This window comes from Melanerpes formicivorus, unplaced genomic scaffold, assembly GCF_026170545.1.
Source record: "Melanerpes formicivorus ecotype bairdi unplaced genomic scaffold, bMelFor1.0.p_v2 SCAF_17, whole genome shotgun sequence".
Lineage (NCBI taxonomy): Eukaryota > Metazoa > Chordata > Aves > Piciformes > Picidae > Melanerpes > Melanerpes formicivorus.
The window spans coordinates 12,278,304-12,306,303 of NW_027142369.1; the positions used below are offsets into that span (position 1 = coordinate 12,278,304).

At 40.2% G+C, this 28,000-nt stretch overlaps 1 long non-coding RNA gene and 1 other non-coding gene across 2 annotated transcripts; both read left to right on the forward strand.

Annotated features, from left to right (window-relative positions):
* Window positions 1-3,932: 3,932 nt before the first annotated feature.
* TRNAK-CUU (transfer RNA lysine (anticodon CUU)) lies at window positions 3,933-4,005 on the forward strand. The gene has a single exon. It is a non-coding gene; the product is annotated as a tRNA-Lys (tRNA).
* An 11,848-nt stretch (window positions 4,006-15,853) lies between these two features.
* On the forward strand, window positions 15,854-22,944 carry LOC137446515 (uncharacterized). Its single transcript, XR_010988667.1, has 4 exons — window positions 15,854-15,922; window positions 18,390-18,474; window positions 21,094-21,175; window positions 22,840-22,944. It is a non-coding gene; the product is annotated as an uncharacterized lncRNA (long non-coding RNA).
* The last annotated feature ends 5,056 nt before the right edge of the window (window positions 22,945-28,000 follow it).

A 28,000-nucleotide genomic window follows, 5' to 3' on the forward strand; every position in this document is an offset into this window, starting at 1 on the left:
TGGCAAGGAGGACATTAATCCACCTTTTTCTCTTCGAAATATTCCTTGCCAGAGGAACCTGGACATCACCCCCCACCTTCCAGAAATTTTATGAGCTTCCCCTAAACTGCTGCCTGTTAAGAAGAGGCACAATACTTACTGAAGAGCTGTGTAAGTGGTTTTTATCATTGAATGTCTGCTGGTGTACCTTAAAATGACTATTCTATTGATAGTTCAATGTGAAATGTGAATAAGCTCTAACATTGTTTGCTTTGATTCCCTGTTTCTTAGTCCCTCAGCAGTATTCCACTCTTCTCCTAGCTTATGAATTTGCCTCTGAGGTGTTGCTGAGCTATTTTATGCTTCCTCTGTTCTCTAATATTAATCTAGTAAGAGTAGGATCATAAAACACATTAGTGTCAGGAAATTCCTGGAATGGGGAGGAACTAATGCAGTTAAAGAGAGTCTGTGCTTCTCCATAGCTTTTGCTATCTCCCTCCACAATTTCAGATGGCACCTGGTTTCCATCCCTGTCCTGGTGGGCTACAAGTGAGTTAACTGTAAGCTTACCAGCCTTTCCTTCTCCATATTGGCCCAAGGAAATATGTGACAAGCCCATGTGTTTGCCAGGGCAGCTCTGAAAACATCAAGTGTGATGTATTTTTTCCTGCCTCTTCTAAATATATTCTTTTGTCAGGCACAAAATTAAAAGATGTTCTGTCAGGAAACTTGCATGCAAGCTTCCTGGGATGCTGAGAATCAATGGAGTGAGGTTGCTGGCAAAAAGGAACCTGGTAAGACTGGCTGGCGCATGCAGCCACTGCAGAACATGTGGCACTTAGGTAAGGGTGAGACATGTCCACTGATAACAGTCAATAGCTGCAGTGCCTGAAAACAGAAGGAGGAAAGGTCTGTAAAAATTTCCACTAGGCTTCCTTGCTGCTCAGCACCTTTACAGGAGAGAGGGGCAAAACTCTGCCCTCTGCCACAGTAGAAGAAAGATACATGGAGTGGATGATCCTTCTCCACAGGTGCAGATGGAAACAGAAGTCAATTGTAAGTAGATACATAGGCTTGACCTGCTTCTCTCTTACTTGAACTGTTTATTTCCTTGCCTTTGGTGTTGACTCCTAAGTGAACAGTCAACTCAACATCTGTTGGTGCTCTCTTCTAATCCAAGCAGCTGCAGGCTACTGAATCAGATGTCTGATTTGTCACTTCAACAACTCTACCTTCTTCTTCTTTGTATGGATATCTCCTAACGGGGGAGGATGAACTCTGTATAATTAGAAATAACTAGTCCTCAGCCCCCTGAACCTGCTGCAAGTCCAGCTATCTTCACCACCCCTGCATCTCCCCTAGAACTAAATCTACAAGTATGCCAGATTTATAATTTAAAGGATATCACGGCATGTGTGTGCAAAGCAAGGTGAAGTTACATGGGTAGGCAAGTAAATGGGGACACAATTCTGTCTAGCAGTCCCCACTCAATGGGATGTGCTCATCTCTGCTTTGCCCAAGTTCTCATCTTCCCTTTCATGCCTGCTCTGCCTCAGCCAAAATGCTGTGAGATGCTGAAGGGACCAAGATCAAACTAAGAGGATGGGATAGAGCTGCAGAAGCAGTCTAGGAAAACCAAAAGGCAAAGTAGCCCTGTGCTGACACATTTTCTGAGGTTTTCCCTCCTGTCTGCACATCAGGCCCTCTTCTCATTTTCAATGAATATTGAAGTGATTCAGCTTCAGGGTTGCAATTTATGCCTCCTCCTGGCTCTTTTTGTTTAAGTTGAAAAAAATAATTCAGTCCAGGGGAGCTGTCATTCACAGTAAGGCCTCTTTGTATGTATTTCCTTTTGTGAAAGAGCTATAAAAAGAGTATTAATTACATTTTAATTTCTTTTGTATAGCCTCCTAATTTGACTAAGGTGATGTAAAACATCTCAGATCGGTCCAAAAATGTCTATAATAATGTATAGATGTGACTTAAAAAAGAAATCAACCAACACCCCAGCAATATGACATCCAGGCTGTGGAGTAACATGAACAGCAGATATCTTTACACAAAATAGTCTTAATTTGCCAAGTTAAGCATGAGGCCTGATTGAATTTCTCCCTATTCCACAGATGCTGGCTTGGAGAAAACACCATCCATGTGATTATTAACCAGTTACACTGAGTGAGAAAGTTTCACCTTTGGCACACTTGAAACAATTTCTGAACAGTTACCAGCAGAACATCATCTTAACTTATCAGTTATCAGAAAATCTGCAGCACTTAATTAGGAAGAGGTGGGGCTATAACCTTCTTAGAGCTCATTTGAGGAAGCACTTCTTGTACTTCTAATTAGAAATTCTGAAACCATGGAAATCTTCCTCATCTCTCTATTCTCTCAAAATCTAGGCAATTGGCAACTTTTGGTAGCTGGAATATGGACCTGTGATGAACTACAGAAAGCAAAACAATCAAAAAGTACACTCCAAGATTCCATGTCAGCTTAGAAAAAAGACAAACAAAAAAACAACATAAGGAGTATAAAAATCTGATACTAGCAGTGTCACTTTTGAATGCCAGACTTTCAGAAACATGCTTCAATTTTAATTCTGCTATCAATATATAACCAAGATCCTCTCTTAAGTGTTTAATCTTGCCCACTTTCCCTAAGCAATCACAAGTCTATGACTCACACACTATACCAATAGTGCAAATGAAAAGAAAACATTGTTCCTAGTGCTGTTTATCCAGAGGTACTCCTACAGCTATCCAGTCACAAGAGACCTGAGTAAATCTTCTTCCTAGAGTGAAATGCTCTGTTTTGCAAGTTGAGCTCTGGTATCATAACTTAAGTTTTGTGAAACAAATCAGGCAGAGAAGCTGCTACATGGTCACATGCCTGGAAGTGAGTTTGCAGGAAGTGATTGAAGGAAATCACTTTTTCTTTTTTATTTTTTTTCTTTTTTCTTTTCCTTTTTCTTTTTTCTTTTTTTTTCCTTTTTTTTTTCTTTTTCTTTTTCTTTTTCTTTTTCTTTTTCTTTTTCTTTTTCTTTTTCTTTTTCTTTTTTCTTTTCCTTTTTCTTTTTCTTTTTCTTTTTTCTTTTCCTTTTTCTTTTCCTTTTCCTTTTCCTTTTCCTTTTCCTTTTTCTTTTCCTTTTTCTTTTCCTTTTTCTTTTCCTTTTTCTTTTTCTTTTTCTTTTTCTTTTTCTTTTTCTTTTTCTTTTTCTTTTTCTTTTTCTTTTTCTTTTTCTTTTTCTTTTTTCTTTTTTCTTTTTTCTTTTTCTTTTTCTTTTTCTCTCTTTTCTTTTTCTTTTTCTCTTTTTCTTTTTCTTTTTCTTTTTCTTTTTCTTTTTCTTTTTCTTTTCCCCCTTTCCCTTTCCCTTTCCCTTTCCCTTTCCTTTCTCCTCTTTCTCTTTCTTTCTCTTTCTCTTTCTCTTTCTCTTTCTCTTTCTCTTTCTCTTTCTCTTTCTCTTTCTCTTTCTCTTTCTCTTTCTCTTTCTCTTTCTCTTTCTCTTTCTCTTTCTCTTTCTCTTTCTCTTTCTCTTTCTCTTTCTCTTTCTCTTTCTCTTTCTTTCCAGTGATTATTACACTAGTGCATTAACCATTAGAGAGTCTCTGTGTTTATTTATCAGGAAGACAGTATTACAGATGACCAGCTGATATGGACAAGTAAATCACAATGAGGATGGTGAAATGGGTTGTCCAGAGAGGTGGTAGATGCCTCATCTCTGGAAATGTCTGAAGTCAGGTTGGATGGGGCAACCTGATCTAGCTGAAGATGTCCCAGCTCACTGCACAGGGGATTGGACTAAAGGTCAATGACCTTTAAAAGGCCCCTTCCAACCCAAAGTATTCTGTGATTCTGTGATCTACTGTGTCAGAGCAGCTCTCTCCAGATCATGTGAACTCAAAATTGGACAATTGGTTTTGAGAAGAAAAGATTTATTATTAACTAGCAATAATGCCCAGCTAGCTCAGTCAGTAGAGCATGAGACTCTTAATCTCAGGGTCGTGGGTTCGAGCTCCAAGTTGGGCGCGTGCTATTTAAAACCCCCTCAGGTGGCTCAGTTGGTAGCACATCAGACCCTTAATGGGAAGATCGTGAGTTCAAGCCTGCAGTGGGCAGTAGTGTCCTCCTTACTCTAGTCATGAGGGCTGTGGTGACAGGTTGGACTCAATGGTCTTTGGGGTCCCTTCCAACCTTAGGAATACTGAATATTTGTGATCCTTAGAAATGCATTCCAGGCTCATCAAAGACATCCAGGCATGAGTGAGGCTATCATTAGATTTCTGACAAAGTTTTAAAGGCTTATTAGTTCTTGCAGATACTTGCAGTCTTGTTTCCTGGGAGTTAAGAAGATGCTATAAAGAAAGTCTGATCCATATTTCCCTCTAGGAATTTTTGCTGTGACATAGTTTTGTATTCAGGGAAAAGAGTAACCAGATTATAGAATCATAGAATTGTTAGACTTGGAAGGGACCACAAGGATCATCTTGTTCCAACCCCCCTGCCATGGGCAGGGACCCCTCAGACTAGATCAGGTTGCCCAGAGCCACATCTAACCTGGCTTTAAAAACCTCTAGGGATGGGGCTTCCACCACTTCCCTGGGCAACCTGTTCCAGTTCCATTAAATTCAGGTTGTGATGGATAGGTTAATAGGAAGGAGTGCAAATAGATCTAAAGGTTTTGCTGGCTTTGTTTTGTTGGGTTTTTTTTTTCTGACATAAGCAAATAGAGGGGGGATGGAATTTACTGGAATTCCCTTCTTGGTTTTTACTCTAATAAACTTGACAGGAAGCAGATGATTTATCAGAGATGTAAGTTGTCATTCTCATTGAACATTCATTTGCTTCATTCATAATCAGGTGCTGAGTTTTATTAAAAGGAAGGAGAAAGCCATTTTCCCCAGGCAAAACTACCCCTGTTTACTCAGACCTAATATCCTAGTGTGGTGGTGAGAGAAGGCCTAGCTCTCCCTCCCTGATACTGCATTGCCCAGCTACTCTCACTTTAAAGCTGGGCAGAGATTTGACTGTTCCCATTTAGTGAACAATGAAGTATCTAAATTTATTTCAGAGCTAGAAGTCAAAGCATTTCTTAGCTTAAATGCCCTGCTGCAGTGGTAACATTTTATGTTATGACCTATCCTTTGCTCGTGTGTGCAATTTATATATCTGTGCTATATTTACTGTCCTCCTCTTTGACAGGAGTGTGAGAGCAAAGTCCACAGATAAGGTTGTATTGGACTTGCACAGGTAGCATGATGGCAACTGAAAAAGCATGTCTCTAGGAGAGGGGATAGCCTTGTGGTAGAACTTATCTGTAAGAGCCACTAGAGATACTCTGTTAAAGGGCCTGAACTCCTTTGCAAATCTGCAGAAGTGTTTTAAGTTCTAGGGAAGCCTTGTGTTGAAATATCTGCTGGGGAAAAAAAAATTCACATCAGAAGTTCTGATTTTGAGACTGTTTTGGCAGGGAAAAATATATTTGACAAGAAAGAATACTACTATTTTCCCATTAAAATCTGTAATTTTGCTGATACCTTTTTACAAAGCTATCTGTACCACCTCAACAGGGGGACTATAATATTTTTAAAACAAAAACAACACAATGAAGGAAGAATGGGTCCATTTTCTACGCAGAAATGCTTAATTACTTGACAAGGAAACAACCTGTGGTTTTTCCTAAAGTATAATTTGAGGGCCTGCGTTCACCAAGAGAATTGAGAACTTGCCCTCAGTACTATGGTAGTATAGAAATCAATTTGTTTACTTGACCCAGAGGTGCCTGAATTTCAGTCAGGGACTAAACTGCCTGCACTCTGCAACTGCTGAATTCATCAACACCTGACCTCTGCTTAAAAGTTAAAAAGATCTTCAGGAAAAGAGGACCCTTCCTTTCTTCCTTGCAAAACATTATCTTGTAGTTACCAAATTAGATGCCCTGCTAAGCCAGTTAGAATAAGTCTTTTACTAGTTCAGGTCTATGAGCAGGACTTCCACTAGCTCAGGAATTACTATATTCACCTAGATAATGGTGAAATGAAGATGTGGAGATACTTTGCATATTCAAACTGCAGAAAAGCATTTCTACAGTCTACAAGTCAGCAGACAATGATTCCCTCCCATCTCCTGTATACACCAGGAGAAGGGGAGGAGGATGTTCGTCTCAAATGGCATCAGGTCCTTTCCATGTACTCAGCACACAGGATTAACAGCAGATCATTTAACACATTGCTCTTCTTGGCACAGTTCAATTTTCAAAGCAATTTCTCAGAGTGCCAGAGGTGAAGGATGGCACCACCTTTGCTGATTGTCCCTTGCTGAGCCATAAATCAGTGCTGATTGTGGAGGAAGAAGGTCTCTAGAAATAGTTGGGCATGGTGCAGCAGCCATGAATATGTAGGAAGGAAAGGGACCATCACCTGACAAGCTGCTTGTCTCCAGAGGAAAGTTGCAGAACATTTTATTAGGTTTGGTTTTAGACAATTAAAAAGAAATTATCTTTCTGAGTATTTGTCTCTATGAGCTTAGTTCACACAGAAACAATCAATATTTTATCTTAAATTTTGAGCAGAGGATATTTATTCTTAGAGCTCCTATTCTTACAATGACAAATGTAAAACATTGGTGACTGCCTTTAAAATGATCCATGGGAAAAATTCAAAAGGCAACTCAGCTGCAGCCTGCAGGCTTGGAAAAGCCAGTAAGGAATCTAAGCTTTATTATTAAGATTTTCTAAATGTGCATGGCTTGAAAGGTTGGGATGCCAGCATGGTCTCCAAGTTTAATGACTAGGACATGAAACTACTGTATGCCCTGTGTTTTCTGAGAAGACCATTTAATATGCTGGCCAAGACTTTTAGGTATACTGTAATATTTTGGTCTAATCTTGATGTGATTCATTGTCCATGACAGAGGAAGGCCTCAAACCAGAAGTATAGAGGTTGCAAAAATGAAGAAAATTCCTGATCAGTCATCTGCTCCCCAAAAATTACTTCTGCAGGAACAACAAACCATCCATTGTGCCCATGGATGCCATGTGGGGATGGTGGTAAGGTCTTCTCCTGCCTGAGGCCTCTCTTGGGTGACTGTACATGTCACGATCTCTTCATCGGCACCTCTGGGAGGCTGGGTCGATGGCTAGACCCTTTCATAATCCTGGGAGGTCTACTGGGGCTGCAGACCATGAAGCCTTGGAAGGTCTGAGCCCTTGGAAGGTCTGCCCGCCTGCCCCAGGATGAGAAGATGAAGCATGGCCTTAGGACCTCAGAACCTGTTTGCCTGGCAACAACAAGGTCTAGCCTGGCCACTATGTTGTGCCCTGGCCTTCCCACCACAGCACGCTTGTCCTCTGCAGTGGCACCAGACACCCTCAGCCACCTGCAGAGCCTGAGTGGGTGTGTGCAGGGCTTAGGGGGCTGCCATGTTGCCTCCTGCCCTGGTGCTGGTCTCACTAGTAGCAATGTCCCTCCAGCCTCAGGCAGGCAGAAGCAAGGAAAGACCCAAACCTTCTATTGCACATATTCTGCTGTGTGGAGCCACGGCTTGATGGGGAAAATGGGTATTATTTTGCCTTAGCATCATCTGCCATTTTAAGTGTCTGCCTAAGAAAATGTGTTTAAGGTTATCCCCATGGCTGCAGTGGTCTTCTCCTGTTTACCTGCAGCCTGGTTTGTTTGGGTTAATGCAGAAGATATAAAATCCAAAGGGAAGAGCCACTCCAAGTGTTTGGCAGGGAAGGGCTGTATGTAGGTCATGTGTTTCTAAACGGGCTGGCTACTATGGTTATTAATGCATTTCCTCCTTGTCCTTTTGGTTTTATCATCACATATGGGGCCATCTGGTTCCTCTGTGGGACTCCCAAGATTTTTGGCAAGCACATGTGAAGATGTCTAGGGTTTTTCCTCTTCAAGCCTTTCTGCTACATTTTATTTCTGGAAATTCTGCTTTAAAGAAGAGTTGTCATGGACAGCTGCAGTCTCTACCTGTAACACAACCTCCTTGCTGTTTACCAGCGTTGACAATGCAGGGCAGCATTGAGCATAATTCTCCTTCCACTACAAAGCAGGTGGCATATCAGAAAGCAAATGCACTTTGCATGGTGGTTCAGGCTCTGTGACAGGTGGTGTGAGGCAGATGCTTGTGGTCCCCTCAGCCTCTGAAATGAGCATGTGACATGGTATGTGAAATCAGAAGGAAATTTTAAATATGCTCAAAGCACAAATTCTTTCCATTCATGTCTTGAAAGGTTAGAAGCCATTGAATTGTCTTGAATGTTAATTTTTTTTCCCCCTGTGCTGTATCAGACAAGAACCTGCTTATGGAGCTATTTGGCCTTCTTGGAAGATTAATGTAACCAATAGAATCACATTTATCACAGTGTGTCTTGTAAGAAATACAGCCAGCTTTCAGGGTAGCGGGATGGATTACAGAGATGCAGAACTGGAGCAATTCAGCAAGTAGTGACTTGGTGCGAAGGCCTTTGTGAAGGAGATGAAGTAATGACTAAAAACAGAATAAATTTGCTTTAGAAGGAAAGATTAATCATCACATGAGAGAAGGATTACTTCAAGTGTTAGCAAGGAAATTGCACTATGAGTAATAAAGTTAGCCAGAGGAAAGAAACCAAATGAAATCAGTGCCAGGAGATACATTTCATAAAATACTCCTCTTTGAAAACTAGAGGTAGATGGGTATTATAGCTGAGGAGTCTCGAGGGATGGATTCTATGCTGGGGGACACTGCCTCTGGTTATCATTTGAAATTTTTCAATTTCAGAACACTCAAATCTTTCCATCACTGTCAAATCTGTTTAACTGTAATGGAAAGTTATTCTTGTCTAACAAAACTGGTGTCTTATAAATAAAAAGGACTGAGCACAGCTTATGGTTATAGATGTATACCACAAAATACTCACTTCTGGAAGCCTCAGCTATCAGACAAGGACTGTACGGAATTAGGGCCTGAGTTTCAGTGTTGCCTTTGAGAACAGTTGCAGGACATTATCTCAACAACTTGGTTTCAAAGCTGTGAATTTATAGTGTCCCCCAAAGAGGTAAGACCTAGAGGTCAGAAAAAGGTATACACAGCTGAGACAAATGGCTCAGAGTGGAATAAGCTGTAGTGTAAGATCAAGTGGAAGCACTTGAACAATAAATGTCCATGATCTTGGTGCTCTATCCTCCTGGAGACTGTCAGGCTATAGTTCATTCCATGCCCAAAGGAGACAGGAGTGTGAGGAGGGACAAAGGTGGGACAAAGCAGCAACTGTAGCTTTTGATGATGCGGTATGCAAGTAATGTTCTGCTGTACAGGGACAATGAGGTGATGCTGCTCTGAAGCCAGAAGCATGTGCTTGTGGCACTGAATAAGAGGCCAAGAAACGTGGAAAATGGGTATCTGACATTTTTTTTTAACATCACATTGAATTTTTTAAAGGCTTAAAGGTTTGTGTAGGAGAAGAACTTTGTCATTGAAGAGGATGGGATGAAAGGCTGGCTGAACTTTGGAGCAGCATGTGGGAAAAAATGGAGCCATTTTTTTCTTTTTTTTAAGAAGAACTCTGTATTTTGGAAGTTTTTAATTCACTAGTGTTAGCTTACATCTGGCATTTAGTTTTGGTTTAGTAATGGGTGTAGAGGGAAATTAAACATGAATGCTTTATCTCAATTATTTATTTTTTTTTTTCTGAAGGAGATGTTTCATCTAAGAAATAGACATTTTGAATGAGCAAATGAGGAGAGAAAATCATGTAGATAAAAAGAAATCAAGGGGGGTCCTGAGGAGAGAACACCTAAAGAACTGGAAAAAGTCTTCACAAGTAGAACTTAAAATATATTTTTATATGGATTTTTTCATTTGTGCACTATATGTCTTTAATTCTGTTATGTTTCTGAGGAAAATACCTCATAGTACTGTTGACTTTAAGGTGGTGGAAAGACTGCTATCATTAGAAAGAATTGTCTGGAATTACTGCTAATTGGTAAAGCTGGGGCAAATTCTGCTCTAACACCACCCACTCTGCTGTTTGACGCATATATAGGCTGGTTTGCTGACATCTCTCCTGCTGATAGCCCACAGAAAATGCCATGCTGATGGGTGGTCATCACCAGGCCTGAAGAGGGGCACAGAGGGCAGAGGTAGTGGCTGTTGCTGGCCATTGTTCCCACCAGCTCCAGATAAAGATCCTAGTGAAATGGGACAGTTGCTGGTTTTCAAGCAAGTTAGTAAGTTAAATTAAAAACAGAGCTCTCACATCACCTGGCTGCATGCTTCATGGATTACAACTTTCCCCCTCTCCTATGAGGCTTTAGTTTCTGCCACAAAAGCAGAGTACAAAAAAATTTCATGCCACTATAACAGGTAAAGTCATCTTTTGGATTAATTCAAATCCTTGCAATTATTATTCCAGCTCAAGCTAAATTAAATTTAACAATACAAAGAGTAGATTTTGGAGTAATATAAATCTCACTTCAGGCTTTGATGGATCTGGATTAGTATTTTTAGTTGGAAAGAGGCATAATGAAGCCATGACTACTTGGAAAATTTCTGAAGATTAACTACAACCTGCTTAAAGGGAAATTATTTTGATCCAAAGCTTTTACTTCATTATAATAACTTCTGTAAACTTTTCTCAATGACTCCTTTAAAAGATTAATTCTGCAGAATTGAAGTTGGAAGCATTTTGTGACTGAAAATTTTACCTGGTCCTATGGACTTCATATTCTACTTATGTATTTACCTTTTCAGTGCACCAGGAGGAGGAGTGTGAAAGATGCTGACCTACTTTAGAATAAGGGAAAATAGATTTAGCAAATAATTAAGAAATAAAACCTCCTTTTTCAGAATAACTCTTGCAGAACAATAGAGCACTACTTGAAGCTTTAAAATGATACATTTTAATTTCACTGTATTTTTCATTTAGAGAAACGCTTGAAAAATTAAGACGCTGCATTCACTTGGGAAATTATGCAGTGCCTCGAAGAGACTATTGCTGCTAGTAAGAGTCTGGTAAGAAAAATCCAATATTTAGTTTCAAATGCATGGGATTTAGTTGGTAACCATGAAATTAATCCTTTATGGTTGTACTATTAGAGGCATTATCTTGTGAGAGTTGTATTCTACCTTAAGAGAGAGACAGGCAATCTGGAGTGAGGTTAGCGTGTGCTTGTAAGCAGCTGCTCACAGAAGTTTGGTGATAATAGAACAAACTGACTTGCATAGACTAGACTAGACTAGAATAGAATTAACCAGGTTGGAAGAGACCTTTGAGATCATCAAGTCCAACCTATCATCCAACACTATCTAAACAATTAAACCATGGCACCAAGCACCCCATTCAGTCTCTTCCTAAGCACCTCCAGTGATGGTGACTCCATCACCTCCCTGGGTAGCCCATTCCAATGTCAAATCACTCTTTCTATGAAGAACTTCTTCCTAACATCTAGCCTAAACCTTGCCTGGTGGGATCACACAGCTGATTCAAGCCTTAGCTCACCTGCTGGTGCTTTAACAGGGGAACATAGATTTTGTTTATGCCAGGGGCTAGTGAAATTTGAGGCTTGTCCTGGCTTCCGTCAAAGTAAAGAGAAAAAAGGGTTTGTGCTCAGCAGAGTAAACTGGGAGTCAGGGTTGGAGCTTTGCTTCCAACTCTATTGTGTCTTTGTAGTTTGCTTTTGTGCTGGTAGTGTAAGCTCTGAACCTACAGCAGCTTAGTAGGAGCATCACAAAATCACTTGAAGGGAAAGGTCTGATTGTGTAGAGCTGTTTATATCAGCAGAACCTTAATGCCATCAGTCCAAGGGAGAAAAAGAATGCTTCCCTCTTGGGGCTGCTGCTAGGATGCACCCATTAAGGTTAGTGCATTCTGCAAGAGGGTACAGAGTTCAGCAAATGGGTGGTTTGCACTGTGACTAGGTGTAAAGGGAAGTCTGGGGGTTTTTTAGCAATTTGTCTTGCCTAGAAACAATTGTGCTGTGTGAGACTTTACAGCAATCACGGGTTGAGGATGGCTGTTCATAGGTAGCTAACTTTTCCTGTAAGAGCTCTGAAGCCATTAAAACCAGAATGACTTCAAACAGAATGTATTTTAAAAGTATCTCCATAATGTATTTACAAGACTTGTGTAAGTCTTGTAAAACTTTCTTTTCTCCTTTAGAAGCCTTCTAAATCACCTCTTTCAGACTGGCTCTGCATTAGTCTATCAGATGAGTGTTTTATGTAACATGCTGAAGTCATAAAGCTGTTTTCTTTTTCACTGCTTCAGCTAATTGAGGATGTAATTCATCTGAAATTAAAACATTTTACACATTTATTTTACACCTCTCAATATTTCATCCTCCCAAGGAAATGAGAGCTATTTATATGCATGCATATAGAATTTGCTCTGTAGACAGCAAAATTCAATAGTATATTTTCTTTCCAGTGTCTCAGCTGGTAACTGTAACCAGTAGCAAAGCTGAAAGATAGGATTGCTTTTAAGCAAAAATTGTGATGCCAAAGCCAACATCCATTTAAGAACTGATTTCTTTTCGCAGACATTTAGTTGGGGCTTCATCAAACATCTACAATGATTGGTCATACAAATCACAGAATCACCAAGGTTGGAAGAGACCTCAAAGAACATCAAGTCCAACCTGTCACCACAGACCTCATGACTAAACCATGGCACCAAGTGCCATGTCTAATCCCCTCTTGAACACCTCCAGGGATGGTGATTCCACCACCTCCCTGAGCAGCACATTCCAATGGCTAACGACTCTCTCAGTGAAGAACTTTCTCCTAACATCCAGCCTAAACTTCCCCTGGCGCAGCTTGAGACTGTGTCCCCTTGTTCTGGTGCTGGTTGCCTGGGAGAAGAGACCAACTCCCTCCTGGTTACAACCACCCTTCAGGTAGTTGTAGACAGTAATAAGGTCTCCCCTGAGCCTCCTCTTCCCTTCAGCCTCTCCTCATAGGGCTTGTGCTCAAGGCCTCTCCCCAGCCTTGTTGCCCTTCTCTGGACATGTTCAAGTGTCTCAATGTCCTTCTTAAAATGAGGGGCCCAGAACTGGACACAGGACTCAAGGTGTGGCCTAACCAGTACTGAGTACAGGGGCACAATGACTTCCCTGCTCCTGCTGGCCAGTTGTTTGAGGGCTTCTCCCACAATCAGTTCAGTGCATTTTCTCTTGCTCCACAATTGTTCTGCAAGAGGCTGTTCTCATACCATTAACCATGCATCAGAATATGACTTTCTACTGTGTTTCAAGGCCAGCTTGAGTATTCACTATAGTTTAAGGCCACAGGGAAATGTGGCTCTTCTGTTGTTTAAATTGTGTACAATGGCAGAAGCTGACAGCCATGCAGAAGAGAAGGCTCCGAGGTGACCTAATTGTGGCCTTCCAGTATCTGAAGGGGGCCTACAGGAAGGCTGGGGAAGGACTTCTCAAGATCTCAGGTGGTGATAGGACTAGGGGGAATGGAATGAAGCTGGAGGTGGGGAGATTCAGGCTAGATGTGAGGAGGAGGTTCTTCACCATGAGAGTGGTGAAGCCCTGGAATGGGTTGTCCAGGGAGGTGGTCGAGGCCCCGTCCCTGGGGGTGTTTAAGACCAGGCTGGATGAGGCTCTGGCCAGCCTGATCTAGTGTGGAGTGTCCCTGCTCATGGCAGGGGGGTTGGAACTAGATGATCCTTGTGGTCCCTTCCAACCCTGACTGATACTATGATACTATGATGACCTTCCTGGCCAGGACAGCTTCTATAGCAGAGATGTAGGTAACAGCTTTCTGAAGATTGTTAACAATAGAAAGCCAACACTTCCTGAAGACACATGTTTGCTCAGCTACCTCTAAACCAAGTAACTTGTTTTGAAGGGTGAACAACAGGAGGAAAGAGAGCAAGTATGAGCAAGGGGGCTGATATATCTAGGCATAGAAAATACCTAGCTGGGGAAAAAAATAATAAAAAAAGGTTTTGTAAGGAAGAAGTGCTTTTAAAACTGCTACACTGCTTGATTCTCACTTGTGGATTTTTTTTAACTGTCAGGAAGAAATTTGAAGGCATAGCCTTAAATGTCTGGAAGAGGAAACCATAAAAAAAAAAAAAAAAACAGTAATCTTCACTTCAGAATTTAAAAAAAAAAAAAAAAAAAAAGAAAAAACAACATCACCAACAAAATGAAACAAACCAAAACCAACAACAACAAAATCACAAGGGAACTGAATTTTCTATACATTCAAAAAATTTGAAATATCCTACAAAATAAATCTTACTGCTAAAGGTAAACAGTTTTCAATAATAACTTACTAATGAAGTAAGAGAAATGATATATGGGACTTGGAGGGATTATTCTCACATAAGAGTGTAAATGAGAGGTATGTTTGCTGAAGACCATGTGCAAGCACCAGAGGAATGACTGGAGAACTGCAGCATTCAGTTCTGTTCCCAGCCATGCCAAAGCCCTTCTCTAACACTTGGAGATGGAGCACTTGAGGGCTGTACGCTGCAAGCTTCGTCTTTGTGAAGCAGGGATAATAATGCTCATCTGATGTGACATCACTTTTGGGTAATGTTCATCTGACCAAATGCTTATCAACTGTCTCTTTTAGACAGTGAAAACAAAGAGGCCCTTCTAGGTATCTCACCCTAAAAGAGATTTTTCAAGTCAAGTTAGAAGAACTATGACCTGGAAATTCCTCTTTCCCCACACTGGCTATGAAGGGAGGATAAAGTCTTCGCTCAAATGTAGATATTCAGATGAAAACAAATTTATATTTATTTCTGCCTCTGGTATGACTTGATTTTAAGATGTCCAAAGCGTATTCTACCACTACCCTTCTATTTACATTTTAGTCACAAAGCAAAGTAGTCAGGGAGTTGATCTAGGATTTCTTCTTTTTGGGAGAAGCACAGAATTTTACGTTTATCTGGCTACTCATATTAGTGGTGGCACAGAAGGAGGGAGAGCAAGGTTGCAGGTTGGCCAGGGAGAGCAGGACTCCTCTTTTTGGAGACCACAGTTAGATCAGCTTTAGGTGCATCATGAAACAGCAGCCAGACCTTTCCTGTTGTTTTTGTTGGGTTTTTTTTCTCCTCTCCTCCCCCCTCCCCCAGCTACGTTCTCTGCTTGTCGATTACTTTCTTACAGGCAGTTTCTTCCCTCACCTTCTCTCTGCCTTCAGCACGTGGTTGCTATGCAGTTAGTCTGTTGTTTATACTAGCTGCTCCCATTCTGTGCTGCTGAAGTGTTTTTGCGTGGGTGGATGTACACTAATGTGACTGTTCTCTCTGAAAAGAAACTGAAAAGATGCTCTAGTACAACGCCCTGGCACAGAGAAGCTGCATCCACAGTGCCTCTTCATTCAGGCTCTTCAATTTTGCACAGTGGTAGCTCTCATGGGAGAAATGCTTCTGAATTTTAAGCCATGTCATCCTCCTCCTTGTCCCTGTCTGCTAGAGCTGGTTGTATAGAAGACTGTCTTGGGAGAAGGAGTAAGTTTTATCAGTTCACTCTATGTCTAGGGAATTTCTTAGACACATAGCAAGAAAAAGAGCAATTGTTTTGTGAGAGCGCAGCAGGCTTTTTGCCTCAATTAATGCAGATGACTCAGGGGAAAAGTGGTAAGACCAAACTACTGAAATAAATTATGTGATTTCAGGGATGTTAATGTCTTAAAATCACAGTTATCCTTTACCAGAGGACAGCACCAATGGTAGTGAATTATTGTTATACATATATTATTAGTGATTATAGATCAGTCCTTTAGTGCATTATCTCATATATGCCTTTCTATAGCTAAATGGCTTCTGTGTGTTTCATATTTATTTTCCAGCTCTTGTTACTGCTGCACGTGAATCCAGTGCTGCTGAGATACATCATCTGCTGTCTGCAGAGAAAAGCATTACTGATGAAATCGAATTACTGGAGGAGAAGCAAACCCTTTGTGAAAGAGAGAATGCTGCACTGTGGTAAGTACTCATCTGAACAAGGGAAACCATATTGGCAAGATGAGCACTGAAATGTTATCAAAACATGGTGAGCAGTGCTTGGTTCTCACCCCTGCAGCTAAGCACAAATGTTCCTAGGCAACTCCTTGCTGCACAGCAAGCCTGGCTTTTAAGACCCTGTTTCTTGAACAGCAGAGCCTGCTTGCTACTGTCTGCCCTCTGTAGCTCAGAATAGTTTGCCTAGGGAAAGCTGTCTGCAGCTTTGCTTCTCACACTGGCAAAGAGAATTTTATCTTTCAACAGTTAATGTTAAGGCACAGACAGAAATCATAGTTTTCAGTTACAAAAAGAACTGTGGAAGGAACTCTGAATCAGTAACTGTGATAGACATCCATCTTCTTCTTTAAGAGTTATCCCAATAGGATACAGAGAATTGGAAGATATTTGTTTTCTCTTTGCCAGATTTCATGTTGCTGTCACCTTCTGCCATGCTGCTAGAGCTGCTCAAAAATAGATCACAATGCAGTTTCTAAGGGGAAGCCTGCTTTCTTCATCCTTTCAGTGCTTGCAAGTATCCCTTCCATTTTTAATGAAACCTGTGGAAAACAGTTGTGCCAGTAAAAGTAAAACTTTGGCAAAGTTATGACACAGATAACTGAAAGCATCAGAATGCAAGGTTTATGTCCTGGGTTAACACAGCCTGCTCTTACAAGCTCCCCTCTCTACTCGCAGATAGGAGGGAAAGTAACACACACACACAAAAAAACCCGTCGGGGTTGAGATAAAGATAGTTTAATGAGATTATAATGATCCACAGTTACCATAGCCTATTTGCAGAAAAGTGCAGCAAAATACTGAAGCAACAGCAGAAGTCAGAGACCTCCCCCATCCCCTGACCCACACCCCAAACCTGGAAACTGAAAGCAGCAACTGGAACAGGAAGCCTCTTGTGTTACATGGATACCACTGCATGTCATGCTCCATTGTATGTATAGTGCTAGAGTAGTTTGAGCTGCTAGCATAACTATGGAATCATTTGGGTTGGAAGATAACTTTTAAGATCATTGAGTCCAACCTTTAACCACCGCCAGGTTGCCACTAAACCAAGACCTTCTGCACGTCTATACAAATTCTAAATTCCTCCAGGGATGTGAACTCCACTACTTCCCTGGGCAGCCTGTTCTAGGACTAGAGAACCCTTTTGGGGAAGAAATTTTTCCTAATGTCCAACCTAAACCTCCCTTGGTACAACCTGAGAACTTTTTCTCTTGTCCTATTGTTTGTTACTTGGGAGAAGAGGCTGGCTCCTATTAGATAGGCAAATGTTCATTTCAACAAACATCTAAACTGGATTTTGACCTGGACAAATGGGAGAAAATATAATTTTAGACTAGAATAGAATTAACCAGGTTGGAAAAGATCTTTGAGATCTTTTGTTTGTTTGTTTTTCCCAGTAAGGAACAAGAATGCTTGTGGCACAGTATAAAGAAAAAGAGGACTTACTGAATGTAAGGATGGCGATGAAGCTAACACAAATTCTCTCTTAATCAAAACTTGTGATAAAATAAGAGATACAGAAGGAGAAATAATCAGGGTGAAAGCAGCTTTAGCAGAATTGAAAGAAAAAAGAGATGAAAAAATGAATCAACTTGAGAAAGAGAAAGAAGAATGTGATAAAAAGGTGAAGGTTTTGAAATGTACTTCATGGGTTTGCAGATAGTGCCCAAACCAAAATGACCTTAGCAAATTACAACATCTGGAATAATTTTTTTTCTCATATGGAGCTAACCTATGCCCACAGCAGCACAGACAGAAAAGTGACTCTCTTGACATTGGGCAAACACATACTCTTTTGACTTCTGTACACATCTGTTTATGCGTGAATGGTTTGTATGCATAGATATGCACACACATAAACATGCACAGATCAAAATTGCCATGGTGTATGACACTGGTTTTCTAGCAGCACGTCTCAGAATGTCCTGTGTGCATTGATGCTTCTTACTGACTGTGGGATAAATAATCATGTACTGGGAATTCAACCCCTTCAGGCAAACTGCTTAAAATAAAGGTACCTATGTTTTCCAGCCAGCTCTGGCATAAGGTTTTGCTGATGTTGTATTCTGCCCTACTTTCAGTGGTGTGTATTTCATGTCCTTCTGAATGATAACATAGAAAACAGACAATCAGATCAAAAGAAAACTTTCTAGTAGAAAACATGGGATAATCAGGTTCCTGCACCAGAATAAAATCTCTTGAAATTTTGACAATTGTGTCTTAATTTGCATGTTACATTGATTTATTATTGCTTCTTTTTCCAACAAGAATATTGTCCTTTGGCACATAGCTGTAGCTTTCAAAGAAAACTATTTTCTTCCAGCATAGATTTTTTGTCCTCATTTAATTTTGGAAGGCTTCATAGGTTTTATTATACATTTTTAAACAATGCATAGTGCATCTCTCAATTAATTTATTATTTTTAATTTAGAAAAGAGAGAGTAAAGAAACCCTTCGTGCTCAAGAGCCAAAAACTTCCAAGAAAAATCATGACTTTGATAAGTCTGAAATCAGTGGTAAGATCTATACAAAACTGGTTTTGTTCATTAGTGCAAAGATGAACATTCAGTTTTATAATTGGTTAAAGTGAGGGGAACTTACCGAGTAATGTAGCCTGCCTTTCTTGCAAAGTTGACTCAAACTATACGCATTCAGTTTAACACCTGCTGACTTACTTCAGCACCACTGAAAGCAACCACACTACAAAACTAACACTTCTGTGATGAGTTGAGCCCAGCTGAGATGTAAGACACGATTTTCTGCCTCAGCCTTACCAACTTCTGTTAGAATCACTGCTGTCTTCCCAGTAAGAGTTCTTCCTGTCTGAATGAATACTGCATTAGTAAAAACCTCCAGAACTCTACCCAACTCTGCAGTGAGGTTCCCTTAAATGACAGATTTCATGTTGGTTTTTTCAGTATTATTTTCATTATCAGCCTACCTTATTATTTAGAACTCTCTCAGTGATTAGATGTGACAAATACAGCCTTAGCCACTGCTTTCTCAGTGTTCTTCATTTGCAGGCTGTAGTAATTTTGACAGTGAAGTCTCAGAGTGACTACAAAATAGTAGTCTCATGCAAATGTTATGAAATCTTAAAAAAAAAAAACAACAAAATAAAAAAACCCATAATCAACCAAAAAACCAAACTGTGGCAGTAAATGGATTCATTATCTGCTTTTTTTGAGAATTCACATGTTTTGACATATCTGCTCTATTTGTTATAGGCTGTACTTAATGAGGAAATTGTAGCAAAACTGAAAGAAAAAAGCAAGGAACTGGAAAATAACCTGGAAATTGTCAGAACAGAAATTTAGTCTAATCTTCTTGCTAAACCTGCATTTTCTGAGGAGAACTTTCCCCAAATATTTAAGAAGAGCCAATCAAATTTGAAAAAAAGGGTGTGAATTATATGATGGGAATCTTTGTATTGCCTTCAGTGGGCATATGGTAACTTGTGTCAGGAGACAAATATTCTCAAACAGTGCCCTTTGAACTAGAGCTATACAGTTGTCCTAACAATATGCATGGTAGCAAAATCAGTCATTACTCCCTGCATATTCTACCACCATCCTACCAGCTGGAATGCTTCTGCTATGGCACAGAGGTTTTCTCCTTCTGTATGTTATCCAAGATGCAAACCATCACAAATTATGTGAATGAGCACAATAATGCAAATGCCATTCTATGGGCTTTTCTATGTTATACCCATGGAGCTCAAGGTGGAGATCCTCACTTTAGCATTATCCAGGCCAGCTCCACAGCTGCTTGTCTTCTGGCTCCACCATAGCCCTTTAGAAGGGTTATATGGCCAAAGTAATGGGCAAAAAACCAGAGACTCTTCCTGGTGATCCAAACTTCTTGTTGGAACTCATTTCACCGTACAAGCTGAGTCAAAAACTTCCACAAAGTAGAACATATGAGTTGGGGAAAATTATTGCTCTGAGCTCTACTATTTTTCTTGATGGCAGAACTAATTCATTAGTGTCTTCATGAAATGAATGTTGCCATTAATTAACAATGTAATTACAGTAAAAAATGAGTTGCAGCCAGCATCCAGCCATGGCCCTTGATCCTGCAAGCAGTTATAAATTGCTTATCTCTACTTTCCTGAGCACTAACTTCTGTAGAAACACTTGTGCTAGGGAAGTTGACCATGCTCACGTTTTGAGGGTCCAAAGAGTTAGGAGCTGGTGATGACCACAGAGCTGTGGGCTACGGTAACAGAAGCATTGTCTTTCTGTTCTTTCTGTGCTGCATTTTTGTAACTGCTCAGTGTCATTAATGTCTTCATTTGTTTTAGAGTGTTTGTCCTTCATAACTTATTGTAGTATTTGGTCTTATCAGTAAATTAGTTGAGTTACAGAGGCTATCTGGTCAATGTGTTTTTGCCTTCACAGCATTTGACATATACTCTCAAGTCCTGGTCAATATGGATTTCTGGTTCCATATTTGTTTGCTGTAGGAGTGCTAGGATGCTGGGCCATCTTTGGGGTTTTTTTGGTGGTTTGGTTTTTGTTTGTTTGTTGGGGTTTGGGGTTGGGGGTTTTTTTTTTAGGTTTTTTTATTCTACTCTCGCTGGTTTCTCTCTGCAAACACCTCTTTAGGTAGGGTCATGGTTCTTGCATGACTCCTGTTTTTGTACAGAAGATAGAAAAAGGAAGAGAGAATCCCTTGTTCTGACTGCATCCTGTGAAACACATTAATACACAATATTCATGCAAGCAAGAAGTATAGACCTATGCTCAAGCTTTCCCTTTTTAACCTGCCAACCTGTTGCTGGTAGAACTTACGTACCTGAAAGCCTGTCTTCTTTCTTCTTGTGTAATTTTGCTATCAATTTGTTTGTAGAAAATATTGCTTCTCCTCACAGCCTTCTTTAGCTTGTATTCTAAGTAGTAAAAAGCACACTAGTTCTGTATGTCCTTACCTTCTTTGAAAGCTTTATTCTCATCAAATGTATTAGAGTGAAACAATGAGTAAGGACACCTGAATGTAATGAAACTTATATGTATGTAGATGTAGCTTACATTCATCAGGGGCCTGAGAATAAAAATGCATAGTTTTGTATTAATCTATTTTTTTTTAATTGTTAATACCTTCCTAAATATATCTGGTTTGGATTTGTTTAATAGGCTTCAGCTTGAGTCTGAGTTACTGCATTTACAATCAAAAATTGCCCAGGAAAAGGGGGATTTCAATAAGGAACTTGAAGAGGTAAGAGAGAGGTTTTTATTCTGGCTCAGAGTTTTGGCTAGACTTTGTCTTTTTGAAACACTCCGTGAGAACAGGCCTGCACAAAATGTGACATGTGAGGTGTTCTAGGTTCTGTGATTTGCCTGTGCCTCTGTGCCCAGACCCATAGCCTCTACCCTCTATTCTACTTGAGCTTTGGAGGTCATGCTGGAGGTAGGGGCAAGATCAACTACTCAGCTGGAGCCAGGGGATGATGTTAAAGCACTTACGGGTCACTGAAAGTTGCAATGAGCTTGAGCATGTGGTCTTGTGTGCTAGGATGCAAGAGAATAGAGGGTTATGAGGCTAGGATGTTGATTGGAAAGGACTGTACGTGGGGCAGACAGATATATGTAGGAGGATTGTGAGGAGATTTGTTAACAAGGATGAGGTTGGGCTTCTGGTCTGGAAAGCTGAGTACACAATTTTCATCATCATTCTTGCTGACTTGTTTCATGCTTTTTACATTATTAGTAACTTGTATTGTGTGTGTGGAAAATCAAACCAGTGGTGGCACATCATCTGCTGAGTCTGTGAAGGAACACCAGCTGCCAGAGATTATTGTCATTTTGCAGACTACACACATCTGTCAGGGAGTGGTTTCCAAGCTTTATTCACAACCTATCCTTCAGAAGTGCTCATATCAGACAAGATCTCTGCCCATTAAAAACTCTGTCATGTTGACATTGCTCTTCTACCACATTCCTAACAGCAAAAGCCAGGGCCCCCCATCTTAATCTTCCTATTTTCTTTTTCTCTTCCACCTTCCTGCCCTTGCCTCCTTCGACCATGAGTCATGCGTCCCATTTCCTTCCATCCTGATATCATATGCCCACTAACCCAGAGTTTCTTCATTGTCAAGCCTTTCCCATTTCCACTTTATCACTCACAGAACCAGAGAATGGTGAGGACTGGGAGAAACCTCTGTGGATAACCTATTCCAACCTCACTGTTAAAGCAGTTGCCTAAAATCAGGTTTCACGGGATTGCATTCAGGCAGGTTTGGAATCTCTCCAGGGAAGGAGACTCCCCAGCCACTCTGGGCAGCCTGTTCCAGTGCTGTGCCATCCCCAAATTAAAGAAGTTTGAGAGGGGCAGGGGGTGGTTTGCAGTGGAAATCACTACCTCCAGCTGGAGCAAGGTGCTATGTGTCTGGAAGCAGCATACAGATTGCAGGCTGTTTCAGAGTGGTTGCAGAGTGTTGCAGAATGGAAATGAACTTCCAGAAATCTTGGTGTGTTCTCCATATATGTAAATTGCATATATGCTGTGAATCTTGAGTCATTGTAAAGTTCTCAGATTTTTTGATTAAAGGCACTATATAGAGAATAGAAGGCTACTGTAAGGTGAAGCAGGAACAGAAATAATAACATAGGTGGTCCTCATTTCTAGACTAAGGAAGATCTACACAATGCTGAATACCTGAATCAAACCCTTAAATTAGAAAAGAAAGCCATGCACCAAAAATATGAACAAGTACTGGAAGAAGAGCAACACTGGGCTATAAAAAGGAATAGGATGGTGGCAGAGTAGGTTTTACCTGTCAGCTTTTGAATACAAGTTTTTTAAGCTTGTGATTTTATGACTAAGGCTTTTCTTGCTTCTGACAAAGGATCTCATTTATTTCTTTTTTTCTCTCCTGGCAGATTGGGGAAATTATGTGTTTTGTTGGGTGGAAAACTAGAATTTCTGGAAAATCATATGATGGAAAAGAGAAACCTAGAGAAAGAAATTGAGAATCTTGAAGGCAGCCTGTGGTAGGTAATCTTTCAATGTTTAACAATAGTTAACAGTCTCAGTAGTGTTTACTTAGGAGTTCAGGTAGCTTAAGTGATTCTGGAAGGGAATCTAAACAGGTTTAGAAAATAAACTAGCAGGCTGCTCTGAAATTTCATACAACAAAGAGCTGTAGCTGCCAACTACCCTCATTTAATCTGCATTTTCTTATCACCATGCAATGAATGTACAAATAATGAAAGACACTGAAGCAGTGCAGAATGTGAAACTTCATGAAGAGTTGTAACTGTGGAGTCCTTACTGTGGTATCAAGTCCTGGACCAAGCCACTACCCATTTATGGTGATGTCTGAGAAAATCTGCTTTTACTCAGATACAGCTAAGCAAGCATGGATTTGCCCTGTGCACAGAAGTGCTATGAAAAAAAATAAATCTGTGGCTTGTGTAGTGCGGTTTGGCAGGGGTCTGGGCAACCTGATCTAATTGAGGATGCCCCTGCTTACTGCAGAGGCTGTTGGACTAGATGTTCTTTGGAGGTCCCTTCCAACACAGATCATTCTATGTTTCTGTGATTCTATGCTCAGTCCAAAAAGCTATTGTCACTTTCCCACTTACTCTCATAAAGATGTCATTCCAACTCTTACTCTTTTGATGACTAAAGACCAGGGTTGGGTTTTTTTTTTTTCACTTCCAGTCTGCATTTTCACATAGACAGCTAGTCTATGTGACTAGTTTTGTATCTCTTATCTTCTGTCCTTTCAGTAGTTTACAAATCCTAGGTTTTTATGAACATGAAATCTTATCCCTTCCAATGTGCTATGTTAAATGAACCAAATTATCTGAACCAGATTTATACTAACTAGTTTTAGACACATAACAGAGGTGCTTAAGTGAGGTTAATCACTTTAAGACTCCTCCATATTCAGTACAGAGAGGCACTTTAAGAGGTATTCATGTGCTTTCATGCATCTCTCCTAGGATTTTGTCAGGATCTCAGACTTCTATCTGACCCACTTTGATCGTAGTCCTCAAGTTACTGGGTGTACGATTGAGTTTTCCAGTTACTTAGTCTTGTAGAACCTCTCCCTCCACTGTTTTTCTTCCAATTTCAATTTATTTGTGCTTATGCCTGTCACCAGAATAATGCTCCAGTGGAAGCTACTGCACCTAGCAATGCAGAGAAAACTCTTTCTCACAGAGGAGAGGATGTAAACAGAAAAGTTAATGAAAGAATAGAGGCTGGTAAAAAAAGGCATGCTGAACTCCTGGAGGTAGGTAAAACAGCAGCTGTTACAACCCATTCCATCCAGTGTTATGTGTTCATGCTGTACATAATCAGAGGAAACTCACACCTAAAGAACCAAAAGGACCAAATTTTCATAAACTATTAAACATGATATCAGGTTTAAAGATTCCCAGTACCAAAATACCTCTGTTCTTGAAGACATTCAAAAGCCATTTTGGCACAGCACTGAGCAACATGCTCTAAGTTGTCCTGCTTTAGCACGGTGGGTGGACAAGATAACTTCCAGAGGTTTCTTCTAACCTCAACCATTCTGTGACTATTATTTCCCTTAACAAATAAATAACAATTTGAAAGCAATTACCTATTTTAGAGTACATTTTGTGTTTTAAATGTGGATTGCTCTCAATTTGTTCTGATTGATTATCTCAGAGTGGTCCAGGTAGACTTTATATAGTTTAGAAATCCCTGACCTTCATTTTGCTTCCATTACAAGATTGAACACTTTGACAAAGAGCTTTTCCAGACTGAAAACCAAGTCAAAGTCCTGAGTGAAGAAGCAATTAAGAAGGAAAAACATTTCAATACTTATAATGAGGATTTTCCTAACAAATTACACTGTCTGGAGGTAAGTTTTATCATTCTTTGTGTTAACCTTGGGAAGATTTCTGATGGACAAATCAGTAGTGTTTGTTGTACCTTGTTGCAACTATGTTCAGCAGAGCTACACTCAAATGTGACCCACCTGTCAGTAACTGTGTCAAGAAATTTCTGTACTTTTCAGGTTTGTGTTTTGGGTTTTCATTGTGGTCAAAGGCACTTAAGACTCTCAGATCTCAATCTGACACTGGAATTAGTACACAACCATATATCTATATGTACATATACATACGCACGTGCATATGGGCATCTATGTCAAAAGAATACAGTGAAGGTGTTTCTCAGAAGGGATGCCTCCTAGTTTAAAATAAAAATATGTGCAGGACCACATTCAGTCCTGAAATGTGTCCAGTTGAGCTTTGTAGTGACCCTCCCAATGTGTGACCTGTTCCTGTAGAATTTGTTTCATAATTTTCCAGTAAACAGGCCATCGTTTCTGGAAATATGACAGCTTGACTTTAGACACTTGTCAAATTCTCCTCTGAGTTGTTGTTGCAAATCTATTGGAGTGACTGATGGTCTACAAGACATAACCCAAGGCTACTTAGTGTCAGAGTATTTTAAAACACTGATGAGCTTTCTTTCCCAAAGAAAGTAGGACACTGAAATGCTGATTATGAACTGTGCAGAGCTTTCCAAGATTTTGAGAACTTCTCCAGTCTTTGGTACGTAGCATATGCTCTGTCCTCAGGGAAACTAACTGACTCTTGGTCAACAGCCTGGCTTGAGATAAGATAAGTCAAATGCCAGGAGCATAGAAAATATCCTCTTTGCATATCTGACCTTAGAAAGGTAGTTTTACAAAAAGCCTTGAGGACCTCTCTCATTTTGCTATCTGAGAGATTATGCTCCCATGCCACACAATACAGGTATGGTCATGCAACTGCTCAAGCTTCCCTAAAAATTAGGGCTGAAACTGTCAGTGCTAAATAAATTCTCAGACTCTTCGAGGTAAGGCTTGATGGGGTGCTGAGCAACTCAGGAATGTCCCTGCTCACTGCAGGGAGATTGGATCAGATGACTGCTAAAGGTGCCTTCCAACCCAGTGCATACTATGATTCCGATTCTATGATTCTTTGATTCTCTTTCCGGCATTGAGCTATGCAGAATATAAAAAGAGTTACTAAATATACCTTGACAGTCTCTCTGTCTTTTCTTTAATATGAGGTTTCCCCTCATATGCTATGGCACTTAGGAAACTGTTACCAGAGGGCTGCTCTTTCCTTTGTGAACTGGACAAAGCCAGGTTAAAAAGTAATTGTAACTGGTTATTCGCATTTGGGGCACACTAACATTTTGTCTTATTTTAACTGTTTTCCTACTATGCTTTAATTTCCTACCATTTTGATGAAACTATTTAAATTCCCACCCCCCCCACCCCCCCTTTTTGCTTTTGGTGCTTTCAGTACTTCCTTGCACTTGCTTGTTAATATTTTCATCTGTAAAATAATTCTGCCTGAATGCTGTGTCATGGAGGTGGTCTGTGGAGGGGAACAATTCCTTTGTAAGATTTGTGTCAGATCAGGTTCATTCTGCTCTGTCTGGAGCATAATGGTGATACATGTTATCAAAACAGTCCATAGATGAAACTCAAATCACCTTTCTTTCTCTGCTGTCTTCACACATCTGATTCTGCCAAGGGAGCTGTTTTGTCTGTTGTCCATATTTTCAGGTTTTTGCATTCTTTTTACCCATTCTGCTGCAGTTCTTAAAAAAAACCCAAACCCACACCACCACCAAGAACACAAAAAACCAACCCACCCACACATGCACAAAAAAACAACAAACAAACAACCAACCACAAAACCCCACACCACTCAGCTCATGAGCATATCCAAACATCTAAGCTTTCAGGTTTTGTGATATTTCTAGTCTTCGATCACTGAAATGGATGTGACTTACCTGACTTCAGAGTTTCAGAGCTGAACAAAAGCATGGAGTGTGACATTTGACATTAATGTCCTTTAAAGAAGTAAGGTCAGAGCCCTGGTGTTACTTCATATCCTGGGCTCAGATTCATTTCCTTCCATGGCTTTATTTCCTGGATATCATCTTATCTCTCTTCATGTTGTTCTTCAAGTCTCCCAGTCTGTATAGGCTGTTCCTGTTCTCCCTTTCTGGGTTTTTATTTGTTGCAGCAAAAGAAACGTATTTTTCCACTAAAAAGTCATTTAACTCATGACCTGTGTTCCTTGGTCTGAACCAAGATGAGATTTCACTATGATGAGAGCTGCACATAGATAAAAATAGATACTTTTTTTCCCCTCTATGTGTGTTAAAGCCAAAGGTTAGATTTATTTTTTAAAAACCTAAGGAATGAGACAGAGGAAAATTAAAAAGCACACATTTGTAATGGTGTTTAGATGGTGACCTGATCATAGGATGTTAGGGGTTAGAAGGGACCTTCAAAGATCATCAAGTCCAACCCCCCTGCCAGAGCAGGACCACCTCTTCTTCTTCATGTTGATGCAACAGAAGGCAAAGATTCTCAGACTGGTAGGGTTTGCTAAGCCCTGTTTTAAGGGGACATACAGATCAGATCCAGGAGTCACATTTGTATTGAAAAAATCTGCTTATGACTGGGCATGGAGCAACAACCTGAGACAGGACAAGCCACAGAATGATATGCTGATAGGGAAAGAAATGGAATAACATGCAAGCCCTCCAGCTTTGTGGTAAGACAAAGAAATACTGAAGTTTGTTTTGATTCACTAATGGGTCAGCAGAATCAAACATCCAGTGCACTAAGGCCAGTGTCAGAAAAGTAACATCTCAAGCAAGGATTGTGAAGGAACTGTACCTAGAGGACTCAGGTGCCTTCAGATCATCACTCATTAGACTCAGATATGAAATTCACCTTCAGGTAGCTGTGTGTATGAAGCCAGGTCAGAGCTATTCACAATTGTAAGTACACATCAAGAACAGAGAAGTGAAACTCAAATCGACTGCAGTTCCCAAAATAGCCATGCTGGTTAAGACATAATATTGGTCCTACAAGGATCCTGTCTTCTGCAGTGATCAATAGTCCTGCTTGGAGAAGTAATGTAAGAACAGTCAAATATAGAATGACCCTTCTCTTGTGTAATTTCTGTGACAAATGACGTGTCAGGAACTTCTTTGAACGGAGATGGCATCTGCATTTAATGGCTTTGGATGGAATTCTATGCT